Source organism: Narcine bancroftii, chromosome 5 (genome assembly GCF_036971445.1).
Source record: "Narcine bancroftii isolate sNarBan1 chromosome 5, sNarBan1.hap1, whole genome shotgun sequence".
Lineage (NCBI taxonomy): Eukaryota > Metazoa > Chordata > Chondrichthyes > Torpediniformes > Narcinidae > Narcine > Narcine bancroftii.
In genome coordinates this window covers 217,379,693-217,398,211 of record NC_091473.1, presented here as the reverse complement: position 1 = coordinate 217,398,211, position 18,519 = coordinate 217,379,693, and the positions used below count along the sequence as shown (strand labels likewise).

Genomic DNA, 18,519 nt, shown 5'->3' with positions numbered 1-18,519 from the left:
AAAGACCTAATAATACCGCCCCTCCTGGATGTAATCAACCAGATTGATGAGACACAAAACTTACCAGATTCATGTAAAACAGCAATAATTACAGTGATACTAAAACAAGGGAAAGATCCACTCTCACCAGCGTCATATAGACCAATATCTTTGCTAAACACAGATTATAAGATAATAGCTAAACTATTAGCGAACAGATTAGCAGAACAGGTACCGAAAATGGTAAATTTAGACCAAACTGGATTTATCAAAAAAAGACGCACAACAGACAATATTTGTAAATTTATTAACTTAATTCATGCAGTAGAAGGAAATAAAGCACCGGCAGTAGCAGTTGCTTTAGACGCAGAGAAGGCCTTCGACAGAGTAGAATGGAATTACTTGTTCAAAGTATTGCAAAAATTCAGTTTACCGGAGAAGTATATTAATTGGATTAAAGCATTATATAAGGGACCGTTAGCGAAAGTGACAGTAAATGGACATGTATCAAAGCAATTTAACTTAAGCAGGTCAACGCGGCAGGGATGCCCACTATCACCATTATTGTTTGCGCTAGCTATAGAACCACTAGCAGAATCGATAAGAAGAGATAATAATATAAAAGGAATAAAAATAAAAGACAGGGAATATAAAATCAGTCTGTTTGCGGATGATGTGATAGTGTACTTAACAGAACCAGAACTATCAATAAAAGAACTATATAAGAAATTGAAGGAATATGGAGAAGTGTCGGGATACAAGATAAACGTAAATAAAAGTGAAGCAATGCCTATGAATAACGCGGATTTCTCAAAATTTAAGGAGGAATCCCCATTCAGATGGCAAACGCAGGCAATAAGATACCTAGGTGTGCAAATAAACAAAAATCTAGGCCAATTATATAAACTCAATTACAATCCACTAATGAAAAAATTACAGGACGATTTAGAGCATTGGAAAGAGCTACCACTAACACTGATAGGAAGGATAAACTGTATTAAAATGAACATTTTTCCAAGGATACTATACTTATTTCAGGCATTGCCAATACAACTGACAGAAAAATTCTTCAAAGAGTTAAAGAAAATAATAAGGAGATTTTTATGGAGAGGGGGGAAACCGAGGATAGCACTAGACAAATTAACAGAATGGTATAAACAAGGAGGCTTACAATTGCCAAACTTCAAAAATTATTATAGAGCCGCACAATTAAGGTACCTATCAGATTTTTATCAAACAAGGGAAAAACCAGACTGGACGAGACTAGAATTAGATAAAATAGGGGAAAAGATACCTGAACACATATTATATAAATGGGACGAAAAATTGGTACAACATAGAACTTCTCCAGTATTACACCATCTCCTCAATATATGGAAGAAGATTCATGTAGAAAGAAATAAAATAAATTACCAAATACCAAAACTAATATTGACGCAAAATAAGCTACTCCCTTTTACAATAGACAACCTTGCCTTTAGAAAATGGGAAAAAAAAGGGATTAAAAGAATAGAAAATTGTTTTTCAGGAAGTAGATTCTTATCCTTTGAACAAATGAGAGATAAGTACAATATAACGGGAGATACAGCGCTGGCATATTACCAACTGAGATCCTACTTGAAAGATAAATTAGGAAGCAACTTGAGTTTACCAGAGGGAAGTAACCTTGAATATGTGATTACAGATACAATGTTAATCAAAAGATTTATAAAAAATATGTATATTAAACTGCAAGAAAAGGAAAATGAGGAAACAAATGGTAAAACTAAACAAAAATGGGAACAAGATTTAAATATAAAGATAAAAAAGGAAACATGGGAGAAGTTATGCTCTGGAACGATGAGAAATACAATAAATATGAGGCTGCGTATGATACAATATAATTGGTTACACAGACTATACATTACACCGCAAAAGTTAAATAAATGGGACCCAACAGTATCTGATAGATGTTTTCGATGTAAAAAAGAAAGGGGAACAACAATTCATGCAATCTGGACATGTGAGAGAGTAGAAAAATTTTGGGATGATCTCAATCAGATATTAAATAAAATAACAGAAAACAATATACCAAAGAATCCAGAGATCTTTCTCCTAAGTAACATAAAAAATAAAGAATTTGGAATTGACTTGGAGGATGCACAAAAAAGATTTGTTAAGATAGCCCTAGCTGTAGCAAAAAAATGTATTATGTCAGCCTGGAAATTGGAAGATAATTTGAAAATACAACAATGGTATATAGAAATGAATAAATGTATTCCATTAGAAAAAATAACATATAGTTTAAGAAATAATATTGAAATATTCGAACAAGTATGGGAGCCTTACATTAAATACAATAGCGAAAACCTACCGGGAACAAACATTACCTAAGTTGATGGAAGGAGAAGAGAAGAAAAGAATGGACTCAGTAGAATTTCTGGTGTATTTTTGTTGAATGACAACATTGTCTAACTGAATTAATGCAACCTAGATTGTATAACTAAAATGGATGAGAGGGGGGGGGGGATGGGGGGGTGGCTTGGGAGGAGGGAGGGGGGAGGGAGAAAAAGTCACTGTAAATGTGTGGAAAAGAAAAAGTGTATATCATGGCTATTGTGATTTATGGTGTGAAAAATAAAAAATTTAAAAAAAAAAAAAAAAAAAGTAAGTGATGACAATAACTGGCCGAGAAGATGCCAGACGGAGCTGGTTCCATGTCTTCAGCATCAGGGACATCGACTCCATTCTCAACATCGGATATTGGGCTGTCTGCATCGAAGAAGTCGCCTCCAGCTCCAGGGCAGGAGTGGAGACCTCGGGCTCACAGGCGGGAAGCAGGGTCCTCGGGCTCCTAGGGCAGGAGTGGCAACCTCGGTCTCCCAGGCAGGAAGCAGGGTCCTTGGGCTCCTAGGGCAGGACAGGGAGGAGCGGGGACCTCGGGCTCCCGGGGCAGGACCGGGAACCTCGGGCTCTGCAATTCTTTCCACCCCAAAAGTTCAATCAACCCCCCACCCCAGCATTTATCGAACCCCTTTGGACCCACTGGCATTTTTCAACAGTCAGGGGTTGTTATCAAACTCGTTGGAGACCCCTGGGATAGGGTTAAATAAGAAAGTCTGCAGACGCCGGGGTCAGGTGCAATATTCAAATGTGCTGGAGCACCAGCAGGTCATGCAGCATCCATAGGAAGCTTAGATACAGGATTCATTCCCACTTGGAAAAGCATGCACTTGTTAGGGATGGTCAGCGTGGATTTTGCCTGCTGATTTTCTTCTTGTATCCACATCTATGGATCACTGCCTTGTTAAGGGAGGGTGTCATTGACTCTAGGAGGCCAGACTTCATTTCCTTTCCATCAGGACATTGGAAGAGGAGCACACACCAGGATCTTATGGTCACTCAATGGACAAGCCTAGGTGCAGGAAGTCACAGACTGCACAGCGATGTCTCTGGGAGCAAAGGGTGCCTAGACAATGGGGGATATCCATGGCCTCTTTGATTGGGTCATGGGATGGAACCATCAGCCCCAAGGAATCCTCGCTTGCTGCCAACTGCAATGGGGGCTTCTGCTGGATTTTGGAGTACAGGGAGTGACTGAAGAGCTCTCGGCTGATTGTCTACATGCTGGCATTCACCCCATTGTTCCCGAGATGGGGCTCGACACCAACACTCGTCCTCCTACATTCTGCGTAAGAGTACAACAACCTTTTAATGGTCTTTTTAAAGTTGCCTAAGGGAGATGCTTCAACTCACAAACCCCTTCTGGCCCATTTCTTTTGCCAGGCTTGCTTTCTGAGCATGAGGTCCTCTCCCAGGTAATGTCATCACTCAGTGTGCCTCTTCTGCAAGCTGCTAATGTCCAACATCACCTCAGAGCTCTCATGAATCTGGATGCTTATTTAAGGTCTGAAACTGCCCCTGGACTCTGGCTGCATCTCATTTGCAGGCTGATAGAATGTAGAACATCGGAATCTACAGCTCAGTGCAGAGTTTTCTGACTTAATAACCTACTCTAACAACCTTGATGAAGGGCTCAGGCCCGAAAGGTTGGTTATTACATAGAGAATTGCTGAGTTTCTCCAGCACTTTTGTGTATTAAACTACAATCACAGCATCTGCAGACTTTACTCTAACAGCTGCCTAGAATTTCCTACTGTAAAACCCTTCATTTTCCTCAGTTCCATGTACAGTAAAGTCCTTGGCATCTGACACCTATGGAGATGCCGGATAAGAGTATTTTCCGGATGCTCGAGACTGCACCTTCCATGATTGGTGAATTAATGGCGAGCTCCACCAATTTTAAACATTTTTTATGATGTTTTGCTGGTTGCTTGAGGCTGCCACTTGCTTGAATTCTGGATAACAGGTGCTTTACCGTACCCATTTAACAGTTTCTTAAAAGATCAGATTGTACCTGCTTCCATCACTGTTGCCAGCAGTGCATTCTGTGGGAAAAACTTAACTTGGACATCACCCCCCCCACCCCCGAACTTACTTCCAAGCACCTTACATCCATGATTCCTCATGTTAGCCATTTCAGCCCTGGGAAAAAACCCTGTGGACGTCCACGTGATCAACACATCTCATCATCTTGGGCACCTAATTCTCAATTTTTCCAAGGGGAAATGACCACGTTTACTCAACCTATCCTCACGAGGCGTGCTCTCCAATCCAGGGAGCCTCCTTGTAAATCTCCTTCGCACCCGCTCTGTTGTATCGGCATCATTCCTGTAATCTGAACGTCCATCCGTCCAAAACGGTCGTTGCCTGGGGGGAGAGTTTTCACGTTCTCCCTATGACCTGCGTGGGGCTTCCCCCAGGTTCTCTTGTTTTCCCTGGTCGAGCCCGTTAATTATCTCAATTAACCTACGGCTCCCGTGCATTTTGAAGGGGGGGGGGGAGGAGACAGGTGCCCCTGGAAGAAAGCCACGCCGACATGGGAAAACGTTCACACTTCTTGCTGACAGCCTTGAATTTGAACCCAAGATACTGGTGCTGTAACAGGGGTGTGCCCACCACTTAGCTAAGTGGGCTGCCTTAATTAATGGTAATTGATGATACAGGTTTCGTGGGCCAGAAGGGAATATTCTGTGTTGTAAATAAATTCCAATATGTCCTGATGTTGTATCACAACTCATCGAAAAGATGCTTCTACTTAATGAGTAGGTTTATAAGGTGTCCAGTGAGTTACCCTGTACAGCTTTCAGTCACCAAGGTGAGAGCAACTAAAACTGATGAACAATTCAGATCAATCAAAGAACGACTGCACCGTTCATTGACTCTTGAATATTTTTTAAATGCTGCAGCTTGGTAGAAGGCCCTTCTGCCCATTTAACCCATACCACCCTAACCCCATATATTTTTGGAGGGTAGGAGGAAGCCAGGGCAGCCTGAGAGAATGTACAGACTCCATAGAGAGGCCTATCCAACCTGTTTTACCGAAGCTGCCTGATTCATGGAATGTCCATTGATCTCAGCCAATAGCTCTGCATTTTCCCCCATTCGAGGATGCATTGTTTAGGAGCTGTTTATTTATCACCCATCAGCTGTGCCTTTCCTCTATGACGTTCTATGACCTGCAGCTTTATCAGCCTATGACAGATAAGTGGAATTCCCCCGGCAACCTTCCTGCTCTCTCTCTCTCTCTCTCTCAAATGTTCTTCTCTGTCCCTGCCCCCTCTCTACCTTCCCCTCTGCCCCTCACTCCCTCTCTATCCTGCCGTCTCCCACTCTTTTTATTTCTCTGCTCCTCTCTTTATCTCCCTCTCCCCTCTCTCCCCTTCTCCCTCTCTCAAATGTTCCTCTGCCCCTGCCTCCTCTCTCCCTTCCCCTCTGCCCCTCACTCCCTCTCTATCCTGCCATCTCCCATTCTTTTCTGCTCTTCTCTTTCTCTCCCCCCCCCCCACCTCTCTCTGACTGCCACCATTAACTCACCTACCTGGCTCCCAACTCTACCCTCTCCCTCACTACCCCCACATACCTCCTCTGTCCGCCGATCCTCGCTCCAACTATCACTTACTGAGCCCTTCCGCCTCTCCTGTTTATTACCAGTTCTCTTCCCTCTGTACATTCAGTCCTGATGCAGGGTCTCAACTCAAAGCATCGATGCTCCAGTCCCCTCCAGAGATGCTGCCTGAACTGCAGCAACTTTTTTTCCCCTCTCCATATTTCAGCATCTGCAGACTTTTATGTCTTCAGTAATAAGGTGAAGTTTGTGGAACCGGTCAGCAGGTACGGGTGAGGGTCAAGGACAGGTACTTGGAGATTTCCAGATAAACGCAGTGAGCACCCTTGGGTGCATGATTGCAGCGCAAATGGAAACATGCACCCATACATGTGCAAAGAGCCAGGGATGAGAATGGGAAAGGCACAGCAGGATATGGGCTGAACACAGGCAAGTTGGGGTAACTTCGCTGGCAGGAACAAGTTGAGCTGAAGGCCATCTTTCCGTGCTGTAGAACTAGGTGTTAGAGGCAAGTGGAGGCCTTTCTGCCCCTCTAACCCATCTTACCATTCAATAAGATTGTGGCTGATCTGAAACCCTGCATTTCCCTCTGCCTCTCCCTCTTTGTCCATTTCTCTCCCCTGAGTGCCCTCTCCCACCCTGCATCCCTTCAGTAACTTAATCCCTCCGCCCTGTGTCGAGCCACAGATGTTCCCTTTGATTCTCTCCCATTTTCTGTGCAATGTCAAACTTTTAACCTCTGACCTTTAACATCCTTGTCAAGAATCTCCCTCCTGCTGGTATAAAAAAAATATTCAAACACATATTCTGGAGCAGGACTTTTAACTTAAACACGGAGAAGGCACTGGGAAGGTTTACAGAAACACTACCTGCGAATATCTCCTTAGTGGGATCACGGCTTGGCTTCGTGAATGAAGATTTAGGAAGGATCGTAGACATGGGCGTGTCCTTCAAGCCAGCAAAACTGATTTTTTAGATGGAATGCAGAGTGCACAGTACAGGCCCCACCCTATACACTCGGGGTTTATCTGCCACAGCCTAGCAAGCTGGGACGGTGACAGCCAGGTCTTCGAGTCATAGGTGTTGCGTCGGAGTGTCCTTCTGGATGGACGGCCTTACGAGGCTAACAAGCCCCATCTGCCCAGGTTTGAAATCAGAGTTTTCCTTCTCTTAGACTGGGCTGCCAACCAAGGCTAACAAGCGCCCACCATCCGGTTATACCGCCAGACCCTTGGTCGCGCCATGACGTAGCAAACTCAGTGAAAATGGGGTAACCTCGAGAGGGTATGGCTATGGACACAATAATGTAGGAGGGACCATTTGCAGTCACCTCCTGCCTGGCAAGCTCGACAGTGGGTCCGCAGCGATCAGTGCTCCGAGGAAGGGGAGGTGATATATTATGCGTGCAATTTCCCTGGGTGAGTGGAGCATCAGGCCCAGCCCCAGTCATTAAGTAAAAGAGGAAGAAATGGGTTTCAGTGGTGAAGAGTGCATGGATAAGCTGACATTGTTCTCCTCAGAGAGGCCACAGGGAGATTTAATGTTACAAGCTTCCGTAGGGGTGGGGGGTGGGAGGGGTGTGCAGATGAGAAATACTTATCAAAGAGCCAAGACTGAGATAAGCAGACCATTATTTTTACGTTAGGTTTGAAGCAGAATGAGGAGGGAATTTGGGCAGAGAATTTTAATGCAGTAGAAAGTTGCAAAAAAAAGCAAGACTTACGGTTAGAGGAGGGGAACGGACTATTCTGGGCAAACCCACATAATTCCATGGTCCTCAATACCACCTTCTTTAACCCTGCCCTACCTCTACCAATTGTTTATTCTAAGACTTCAATAACACACTTGGACAATTTCTGCAGAACTCATCCTGTATTCTTACTGTCAAAAGCGAAAGCTTGCACTTCATGCGAATACTTCACACTTCGAAACTTTACACCCAGTTAGGTTTTCTAGAGATGCATTCATGGTTGTGACATACAAAATGCAACCTGGCACTGGGGATAACGTTTTCTTGCTTGCCTTTTGAAGAATTGCCATGACATAACTTATATCAACACCAAGATTCTAGCTGAAAGGGCATTTGAGAAACAGAGACTCCCTCAGCCCCCCCCCAGGGAGCAAGAGGACAGATGATGTGCTCTGGTGTCGGGAACAATATATGAACCCTTCCAATTCCAAAGTAAAAGGGCTGCCAATTGAGATGAGAAGTCATTATCATCTGTCTGTTCGTATACAACGAGATGAAGCAGTGTTTCTTCAGACCATGGGGCACACACAATACACAGCACATAGTAATCACATATGCAGGTACAATTTAAAATAAACATATGTAGAAATTTTGGGAAGATTTAGTCAGTTACAGGATACCATTCATCTATCTCACAGCTTGTGGGAAGAAGCTTTTGCCCAGCCTGGCAGTCCTGAATTTGACGCTCCCGTACCTCCTTCTTGACGATAGTGGATCAAAGACACCATGTGCTGGATGGAAAGAGTCTTCAGTAATTCTTGCACCTCAGTCAAAAAGCCGAGCCACTGGCCTATCACGACCTCAGCAAACAAAATTGAACAGACTCTCTCCAAAAGCTTCTCCTGTCCTGGACTCTGATGGCACCATTAAAGTGTGCCACAGACCCCTACTATTCGAATGCACCCCTTACCCGCAAATGGTGTCCTTGGAACTCTCCTTGCCAATCTCAGCAAAGTGCGTTGGGTCTCAAAGCCTCGGAGCACCGATAGTGCAACTGGCAGGAGCTGGGGGAAGAATGAGCTCTCGTTACTACGCCCTCTTCTTTTCAGTGTCTTGTGGTTTCCTTTCCTGGCTGATTGGCGGAGAGGGGAAGTTACAAACTTGCAATAATACTGCTGATGGCTGCCCTTACTGTTCATTACCTTTTAGTTACACAGAGCATAGGAACAGACCCTTTGGCCCAACTTGTCCATGCTGACCAAGATCCCTGTCTTAGCCCATCTCATTTGCCTGTATTTGGCCCATAACCCTCTGAACCTTTCTTATTCATAGAACATAGAACACAGAACATCGAACATTACAGAGCAATACAGGGACTTCAGCTACAGTTTTGTGCTGACCAATATAAACCTACACAGCAATCGTTCAAAACATTCAGGGTTTGTAGGGGATGGTAGGTTAATTGGTGTATTTTGGGGGACATGGGATTGTGGGCCAGAAGGTCCTGTTACCATGCTGCACATCTAAATTTAAAGATTAAAAAATAAGTATTCCCATCCTCATACCCTTTACATTTTAATTTTCTTGCATCTATGTTCTTATCTAAGAGTCTTCAAAATGTCGCTATTGTATCAGTGTCTACCACAGCACCTGGCAAAGCATTCCAGACATGCAGTGAACTGGGATTCACTGGTAGTGTGTGGTAGTGATCATTGGTTCCACCCCCATATAACCACGGTTTCCCGCCTAAACCCAGAACCCTTCCGAAGACATCTGTGAGACCCTATAAGCTAATAAAAGCGTTTATTCTCCCTCCAGTCATGAGACCTTTTATTCACGCTACAGGGCAACTGCAAAAATACTACCCCTGACATCTCCCTTAAAATGTCCTCCCTTCACTTTATACAGATATCCTCCGATATTTGCTACTATTGCTCCAGAAAGAGGTGCTGGCTCTCCATTCTACCTATGCTTCTCATAATCTTGTAGACCTCTATGAAATCACCTGTCATCCTTCTTGGGTCCAATGAGAAAAGCCCTAGCTCAGTAAACCTTTCTGCATAAGACACATTCTCCAATCCAGGCAACATTCAGGTAAATCTCCTTTGACCCCTCTCCAATGCTTCCACATCCTTTCTATAATGAGGTGACCAAAACCAAAAAACTATATTCCATGTTTGGTCTCACCAGAATTTTATAGAGCTGCATAATACCTCATGACTCTTGAGCTCAATCCCCAGACTAATGAAGGCCAGCATACAATAAACCTTTTTAAGTATTCTATCAACTTACGTGGCAACCTATGGATTTGGACCCCAAAGTCCCACTGTTCTTCCACAATGTTAAGAATCCTGCCATTAACCATGTATTCCCCCCTTCAAGTTTGGCCTTCCAAAATGCATCATATCTGAATTGAAAACCATATGCCACTTCTCTGCCCAACTCTGCATTCTGCCTATGACAACCATCTATACTATTCACAACACCTCTAACCTTTATGCTACCTGCAAACTTATTGGCCCATCCCTCCACATGGGCCTGCTCATCACTGTAATGTTACCCACCTCTACCACCTTAATCCATGTATCCTCAGTGTGAAAAAATGTTCCCCTTAAATTCCCTTTTCATCTTATCTCTCTCATCTGAAACATATGCCCTCCAGTTTTAGATTTCCCTTTCCTGGGGAAAATATTATGACTACTCGAGGTATCAGTCTGCTGGAGGAAGTCAGTGGGTTGAGCAGCATCAGCAGGAGAACAAGAGATGTCGCCGTTTCAAGTCAAGACTTCATCCAGATGGAATTCCTCACCAAGTTGTTCATTCCTCCAGCATCTACAGTCCCTTGTGTCTCCATGAAGACTTATTCCCCCAATCTTCACCCCTCACGATACCTTTATAAATCTCCATAAGGTCAGCATGGTTGGCCTAGTGGTCAGTGCAGCACGAGCGACTGGGACCGGAGTTCAGATCCCGCGCTGGCTGTGAAGAGTTTGTATGTTCTCCCCATGTCCGCATGGGTGCTCTGGTTTCCCCCCACTGTTCAAAAGAATTGTACAGAAGGTTGCAGGTCGATTATGTTGTAATTGGGCAGCATGGGTACCTGGGTCGAAAGGGCCTGTTACCGTGTTGTATATCTAAATTTAAAATGTAAAAGTCACTTTTCAGGCCCCTTCACTTCAGGGGCAATAGTCCCAGCCAATCCAGACTCTCCTTATCAAGATTTCCATTCTCTCCAACATCTTTTCTGCTCCAACTTCCAGCTCAATCACTTTCTTGTAAAAGTAACGAGACCAGAAATGCGCACAAGTGCAGTCCGATAATGCTTCGTGCATCATGACATCCCCTGCTGATACTCATTGCGGTGGCTGTTGAAGGCAAACGTGCCAAAGCTTTTCTCCACCACCCTTTCTCCCTGGGTCACCACTTTCAGGGAACCATGTCCTGTACCCCTAAGGCTCTCTGTTCAAATGCATTCCTCCACAGGGCTCTGTCATTCACCCTGCTCGCCCCTCTGTGTTTATGGTCAAAATCGAGAAATTTTGGAGGAACTCAGCCGGACTTGCAGCTTCTGTAAGAGGTAAAGATACATTACTAACATTTCAGGTCTGAGACCTTCCTCAAGGTGTGAGTGAAAGTAGTCAATCCTCTAAATTAAAGACTAGGAAAAGAAAGGGGGAAGGATGAGAGGGGGAAAAGTAGAGACTAATCTGGATATGATAAGAGGAGAATTGATTCACAGAGGAAAAAAGGGAGAGAGACAGAACAAGAGGAAAGGTGACGGAGAAGAAGATGTGGGGGGGGGGGGAGTGTTTCAACGGAGACCGGAGAAGTCGTTGTTAATGCCATCGGGTTGGAGGGTTCCCAGATGGAAAATGAGGTGTTATTCCTCCAATTTGCAGGTAGTTCGGTCTGGCAGTGTGAGACCACAGACAGACATGCCAGCAAAGGAATGGAGTGGGAAATTAAAATGGGTGGCTGCTGGGCACTCCACGGTATTGTAGCAGACAGAGCTGAGGTGCTCAATGAAGCGACCTCCCAGTCTGCATCCAATCTCTTCGATGTAGAGAGCACTAGATGCAGTAGGCGATCTTGCAGACTCACAAGTGTTGCTTCATTTGGGAGGACTGATTAGGGCCCTGAATGGTCGTGAGGGAGGAGATCTGGGGGCATAGAGCATCTATTGCGGGCACAGGGGTAGGGGCCAAGGGGGCAACTGGTGAGGAGGGTTGCCCGGTTTAGGTTCCAAAAATGCATAGGTTTGCCATTTTCCATTTACTGTTTCTTTGGCTACTTTCCCAGTTGATTTGATAAAACTCATCCCTTGTTGAGCCAGAAGGAAATCTGAGGAAACAATAAAACCTTGTGCACTGCTATTCTGTTTAAGTCAGACTGGGTCAGTCTTGGTGCAAAATGCTTAATCTCATATAACATCCTAACCAACTCGAATATATTTTATAATAAAGAAGGCCTTTCAGCCCATTGAGTCTCTGGTGCCTCCCATCGCCATTGACAAGAGGTGAAATACAAACCAGAGGACATGAGTTAAGGGCAAAAGGGGAAAAGTTTAAAGGGGGAACTTCTTTGCATCGAGAGAATTGTGGGAGTGTGGAAAATGCAGGCAGAAATAGTGAATGTGGGCTCAATTTTAACATTTAAGAAAAATTTGGATAGGTACATGGATGGAGTGGGCATGGAGGGATATGGACTGAGTACAGGTCATTGTGACTAGGCAGAATAATAGTTCGGCATAGACTGGAAGGGTCAAAGGGCCTGTTCTGTGCTGTAATGTTCTATGGTTCTATCTGTCCCATTCCCTAACTTATTTTCACTAGAACCTATTTATATGTTCATCTACCCCTCACATGGATTCCCCTGTTGCCCACCTGCACGAGGACAGGCCTTATAGTGGCTACTTAACCAACCAACCAACCAACCAAGGGAACACCCAGGGGAATCCCACTTGCTACGAACTCTACACTGACAGCACCCAATGTCAGCATCGAACTTGGATCTTTGGAGCTCTGCAGAAGCAGCACTAATTGTTGTGCCCCCTCCCCACCCCCACTCCCGCACTCAGAAACGTACACAGATGGAAAGCAGGTGGGATTTACCATGGGAAGTTATTCATACAGAAGCAGATGAACATGGACTTCAGGAGGACCAGGATTGACCACCCTCCACAACACAGCAACAGCTCCATAGTTCAGAGAGTGGAGAGCACCAAGTTCCTTGGAGTTCTCTTAACTTGTGACCTATCGTGGACACTCAACATCTCCTCACTTGTCAGGAAGGGGCAACAGCAACTGCACTTCCTGAGAAGACTGAGGTGGGCAAGATTATGTCAACCTTCTACAGGAGCGCTATCAAAAGCGTCCTGGCCGGCTGCTTCACAGTGTGGGTACGGCTACTGCAGAGAAATGGATCAGAGGTCAATCCACAGGACTTTTAGAGTGGCAGACAGGATCAATGAAGTCTCCCTCCACCCCATTGATATGATCTACCAGGATCATTGTCTGAAGAGGGCACGCAAAATCATTGAGGACCCCCTTCCACCCTGCACACAGCATCTTTCAGCTGCTCCCATTGGGAAAAAGATACAGGAGTATCAGAACCAGCTCCACCAAGCTGAGACACAGCGTCTTCCTGCGGGCAGTGAGAATGTTGAACAACCAAAGGAACAGCTTGCACTAAACATCTAAGACGCTCATATTCATGGAACTGTGGCGGCTCACCACAAGGCAGGCGGCGGGGCAGCCGGCCAAAATGGCGCCATCAGGGGTTTCCCTTCCTTCCAGCTCGGGGCTCAGAAACCTGCGCTTGGGGACCACATGATGTCAGCGCCTTCCAGCGCGGTTCTCAGGCACGTCCGGGCTGGGAGTATAAGTGCAGCCCAGCAGCCTGCAATAAACTAGTTTGCTCACTGAGCTCAACCCGTCTGGTTGCGTGTGTTATTGCAGGAGCAGAGTAGCCGCCGCCACAGAACAAATTTTATTTATTTATTTATATGTACATATGAATGCTTGTCCTGCATATGTATGTGTGTTATGTCTGGGTGTGTGTCCTCATGTTTTGCATCGAGGACCGGAGAACGCTGTTTCGACAGGTTGCACTTGTGCAATCGGAGGACAATAAACTTGAATTGAGTTGATTTCCAGAAACCATGGAGAGTCTTGCAAGCTGACGATGATGATTTTGTTGCTGATGTAGGTAACTGAGATGACGATTGATCCTTCAGTGGGTGAGTAGTGAGTCAAACACCACCCACCCCCCCCACCCCACTCCAAAATTCTGCAGATACTGGAAATCTTAAATATAGACAGAAAAGAAAGTCCCTTCTGCTACTGCCTGTCTAGCTGGTTATTTCCACCTTCCCCTAGATTATTCCACTGATTGACAACATGTAGCATTAATTAATTAGCAATGGATGGGATGTGGTTAATGAGTAGACAAAGAATTGCCTTAGGCACTCAGCAGGCCAGACAGCTTCTACCGTATGGGTAGAAATGGCCAGTCAACGTGTCAGGTCGGGACCCTTTATCAAGACAAGGTGTTTCTCTGATTGAGGGTATCTGAGATCTGATTGATTGATAGTGGGTGCGATCCAATTAATTGACAGCAGGCCAGGTTTGATTGATTGACAGTGGTCTGAGATCTTTTTGTTTGATTGATGGTGTCCAAGTTCAATTGATTGATGGATAGTGGTCCTGAACTAGTTGACTGATGGTCACAATAGTTCCTCTGAGAATATCTTTGGATAGTATCTCAACTTAAATTTTTAAAAAATGTAAATTTAATGATACTACAAGGCCTTTCCAGCCCACAAAAACTCCAGTGCTCAATCAATTACACCCAATTAACCAGCCAGGCCCTGACATTTTTGGAGGGCGGGAGGAAACTGGAGCACCAGGAGAAAACCCATGCAGGTTACGGGGAGAATGTACAATCTCCTTGTAGTCAGCAGTGATTTCAAACCCAGGTTGCTGGTGGTATAACAGTAGGCACTTATAAATTGCAGCACCTGGGTGGCCCTCCTGGGACCCATGTCCGATTACTGGGGTTCGACCTATTAAATTGCCAACCCAATGATTTAAGGGGGATCCCGCCCACATGTCACGCATTCTGGGGAACTATTGGTAAGTCTCGCCCCCTCCTCACACCCAGCTGTGAGTCACCCCCAACCCCTCTCCTCTCCCCACCAGTGGCAGCGACCCCTCTCCTCTCCCCCCTGTGTGGCAGCAACCCCTCTCCCTCTGATCGTGGCACCACCCCAAGCCCTTCCCCGCGATGTTGACCTCTCCCCCCATGGCAGCGACCTCATTCCCCCCCTATTGTAGCCCCCCCTCACAACATCGACCTCTCCCCTCCCTCTTTCCACCCCGATCATGACAGGCACTTCACAGGAGTAACCAGGTCGGCCATTTTGTTGTTCAAGCCGCCGATGGTCGTGACCTGGATAACTGGGTTCACTGACTTCCTCTGAAGTAGGTTAAGGACCTGGTTGGATTTGGACCACGCTGACTGGGTTGGACCCTATCAAGCTGCCGTGTGAGTGGGATGCTAACCGAGCAAATTGCCTGGTTAACCCCATTTTATATGGTAGCTTGAAAGGGCCAGAGTTGGACTCACCACTTGTTCTGAGAATTTTATTGGGTTAACATGGAAATATAGAGCATTTTCAAATGATCCTTTTATTTAAATTCCCTTCAGAATTCATGATCACAGCAGGCAGCATTAAATAGTAAAATATTTAATTCACGATAATGATGTTTTTATTGTCATATATTCTACAATGTACATATGCTCCGAAATTCATACTTGCTGCGGCCTTGTGAAGTAAAGCTACAATAGTAAACTAAGCAAAGTAAACTGATAGAGACAATAAATTATACTTATGAAAGTAACCCCTTCCATCCTGGATATCATCGCCGGCTCTCCACTCAGCTCTGGATCACCTTGATAACAGTAACTCGGACAGCTCGGCCTTCACTCCCATTATTCCCTCAGTGCTGGTCAAGAAGCTACAAACTCTGGGCCTCTGTAACCCACCTCTGCAACTGGATCCTTGTCTTTCTCATCAGAAGGCCACAGCCAGTACGAATTGGAAACCACATCTCCTCCTCACTGATCATTAACACAGGCGCACCCCACGGATGCGTGCTTAGCCCACTGCTCTACTCTGTGGGGCCAGGCACAATACCAACGTCATCTGCAAGTTTGCCGATGACACCACAGCTGTTGGCAGAATCACAAATGGCAACGAGGAAGCGTCCAGGAGGAAGGTAGATCAGCTCGTTGAATGGTGTAATGACGACAATCTCACACTCAAGTGAAAACACAAAATGCCGGAGAAGCTCAGCGGGTCAGACACTGTCTTTTATGTAGCAAAGGTAAAGATGCAGAACTAACGTTTTGGGCTTCAGCCCTTCATCAAGGTATGAGGGTATGCCAGCAGGTGTCCGAACAAAAGGATAGGAGGGGGGAAGGGAGGGTGGCAAGGCAGGAGGTGATAGGTGGAGAAAGGAGGGAGGGGACAACAGCGATGAAGGGGAGGGGGGATGGTAGGGCTGTGTGGGTGAAAACACTGGAAGGACAGGAAAAGCAGAAGGGGAAAGAAAAGGTGAGCAGGTTTAGTGGAAAGCAGTAAAGTCAATGTTAATCCATGGCTGGAGGGTGCCCAACTGGGAAAATAAGTTATTGTTCCTCCAATCTATGGGTGGTCAGGGTGGGACAGTACATAAGGCCATGGACAGACATGTGAGCAAGGGAGTGTGACCCAGAATTGAAATGATTGGCCACTGGGAGGTCGCTGTTCCTGCGGACGGAGAGGAGGTGCTGATCAAAGTGATCTCCGGGTCTGCAACTGGTCTCTCTGATGTAGAGAATTCCATAAAGGATGCACTGGTTGCAGTAGATAAAATCTCTGGATGTACAAGTGAAAGGCCTATTTGGGGCCCCGGACCATGGTGAGGGAGGAGGAGTGAGTGCAATTGTTGCACCTCCTGCAGGCACAGGGGAAGGTGCCGGGGATGCGATGGGTGGGGAGAGCTGAGTGCATGAGGGAATTGCGGAGGGAGCGGTCCCTGCAGAAAGGGAAAAATGCGTCTGGTGGCATTATCCTGTAGTAAGTGCCAGAAATTCCGGCAGATGATGTGTTGGATGTGGAGGCTGGTGGGGTGGTAGGTGAGGATGAAGGGGACCCTATGGTTGTGGCACTCAACGTCAGCAAAACCAAGGAGATGACTGTGGACCAGGAGGAAGTCAGGGGAACATGACCCAGTCCTCGTCAAGGGCTGATTAGTGGAGAGGGTCAAGAACTTCAAATTCCTGGGTGTCAACATCTCCGAGGATCTGTCCTGGAGCCTCCACATTGATGCAATCATAAAGAAAGCTCGCCAGTGGCTATAGTTTGTGAGATGTCTGAGGAGATTTGGTATGTCACCGAAAACTCTTAAAAGCTTCTACAAATGTACTGTGGAGAGCATTCTGGCTGGTTGCATCACCAGACTTCAGTCTATTGAGGACATCTACAAGGGGGTGTCTTAAAAAAGAAGCCTCTATCCTCAAAGACCCCCCCCACCACCCAGGCCACGCCCTCTTCACTCTGCTACCTTTGGGGAAAAGGTACAGGAGCCTAAAGACGAGCACCCAGCGGCACAAGGACAGCTTCTTCCTCGCTGCCATCAGATTCCTGAATAATTAATGAACCAAAGACACCACCTTACTTTTCGTGCAGGATTATTGGTATGTTTTTATTGTAATGTTGTAAGATGAACTTTTGAACTACAGCGCTGCCGCCAAATATAGAATTTCATGAATTGTTCACGACAATAAATCCTGATTCTGATTCTTGGATGTTGGACATTACCCAATCCAAATGCCGGCAGCATTCGTCTGCACCAGGAACTACACGCTGATTCATCTCTGAAGAACTAAATTATCACTGACCTCTGAACCAGTAGACGAGATGCTCCGGGAGAGGAACAGGAAAGATTGATGGCATCAGTTCTGATTATGCAGCAAGCTCAGTGAGAAGTGAACCAAGTCAGAGCCAGTGAGAGGGGGCTGGGGTGGTGGGCTGGTGCACAGTGGGATCGATGTTAAATTGGCCAGCATTGGAGATCAATCACCCATAACAGAAACTCTCAAGTTCCCTTTTCTCTATTTTTAATTTGTCACATTATGTCCTATTAACAGCTGTGCTGTTGTCCAGAGAATTACCGAGAAAAGAAGAGCACTCCAGTGCCCCACTGCAGATGCCTCTCTCCATGTACCATGCTCCTGGTGTCATGCTTAAGACAGATATTGTGGGCTTGGAAGGTAGACTAGAGGAGTAACTACAGACTGGTTTAGAGGTAGCCCCTGGGTGCTGGTGGTGGGATGGGGGGGGGTGGTGTGGGGGACTGATTATATCAAATGGTGGGGGGTGTTCCAATCAAACAGTTGAGTGCCTTCGCTCAGCCTGTTGCAATAGCAAGGGCCTCCCTGTGGTCGTCCACTTTGATTCCACACCCCACTGCCACACTGACAAGTTGAGGCCACTGGTAAAAATGGGGGAACGACCCTTTTATTCCATTCCAGCAGTCTGCAACAAAATAACATCAACATCGATTTATACTTTCCATTAGCCCCCTCCCCCAGTCTCTCTCTTTCCCTCTGACTCCCTTCCTCCAGCTCCCTGCCCCTTCCCTTCCTTCTACCAGAGAGCTACACCTTCCATTAGCCCTCTCCCTACTCCCCCTATCACTTCTCAGCTTCTCCCACCTCTACCCTCCTACCTGCATTCACTTGGCTTGTGTTCTCCGCCTTCTCCTATCCCTCCTCACGTTTCTCTCCAAGCCCTTTGTCCAAATTATTGACTGATTTTTGTTTCCTATGGATGCTGTGTGACTGGCTGAGTTTCTCC

The 18,519-nt window shown here is 45.8% G+C and overlaps 1 protein-coding gene across 5 annotated transcripts in view; it reads right to left on the bottom strand.

Annotated features, from left to right (window-relative positions):
- The window catches only part of LOC138764855 (leukocyte surface antigen CD53-like), a 68,445-nt gene extending 50,864 nt beyond the window's left edge, over positions 1-17,581 (bottom strand). For 4 of the 5 annotated variants that reach the window (XM_069941214.1, XM_069941215.1, XM_069941212.1 and 1 more), the window contains exon 1: positions 8,587-8,722. The gene's annotated coding sequence lies outside the window, so the exon portion shown is untranslated. Of the gene's footprint in view, positions 1-8,586; positions 8,723-17,561 lie in introns of those variants that run through there. The other variant, XM_069941213.1, reaches the window with a different exon arrangement.
- Positions 17,582-18,519: the final 938 nt, after the last annotated feature.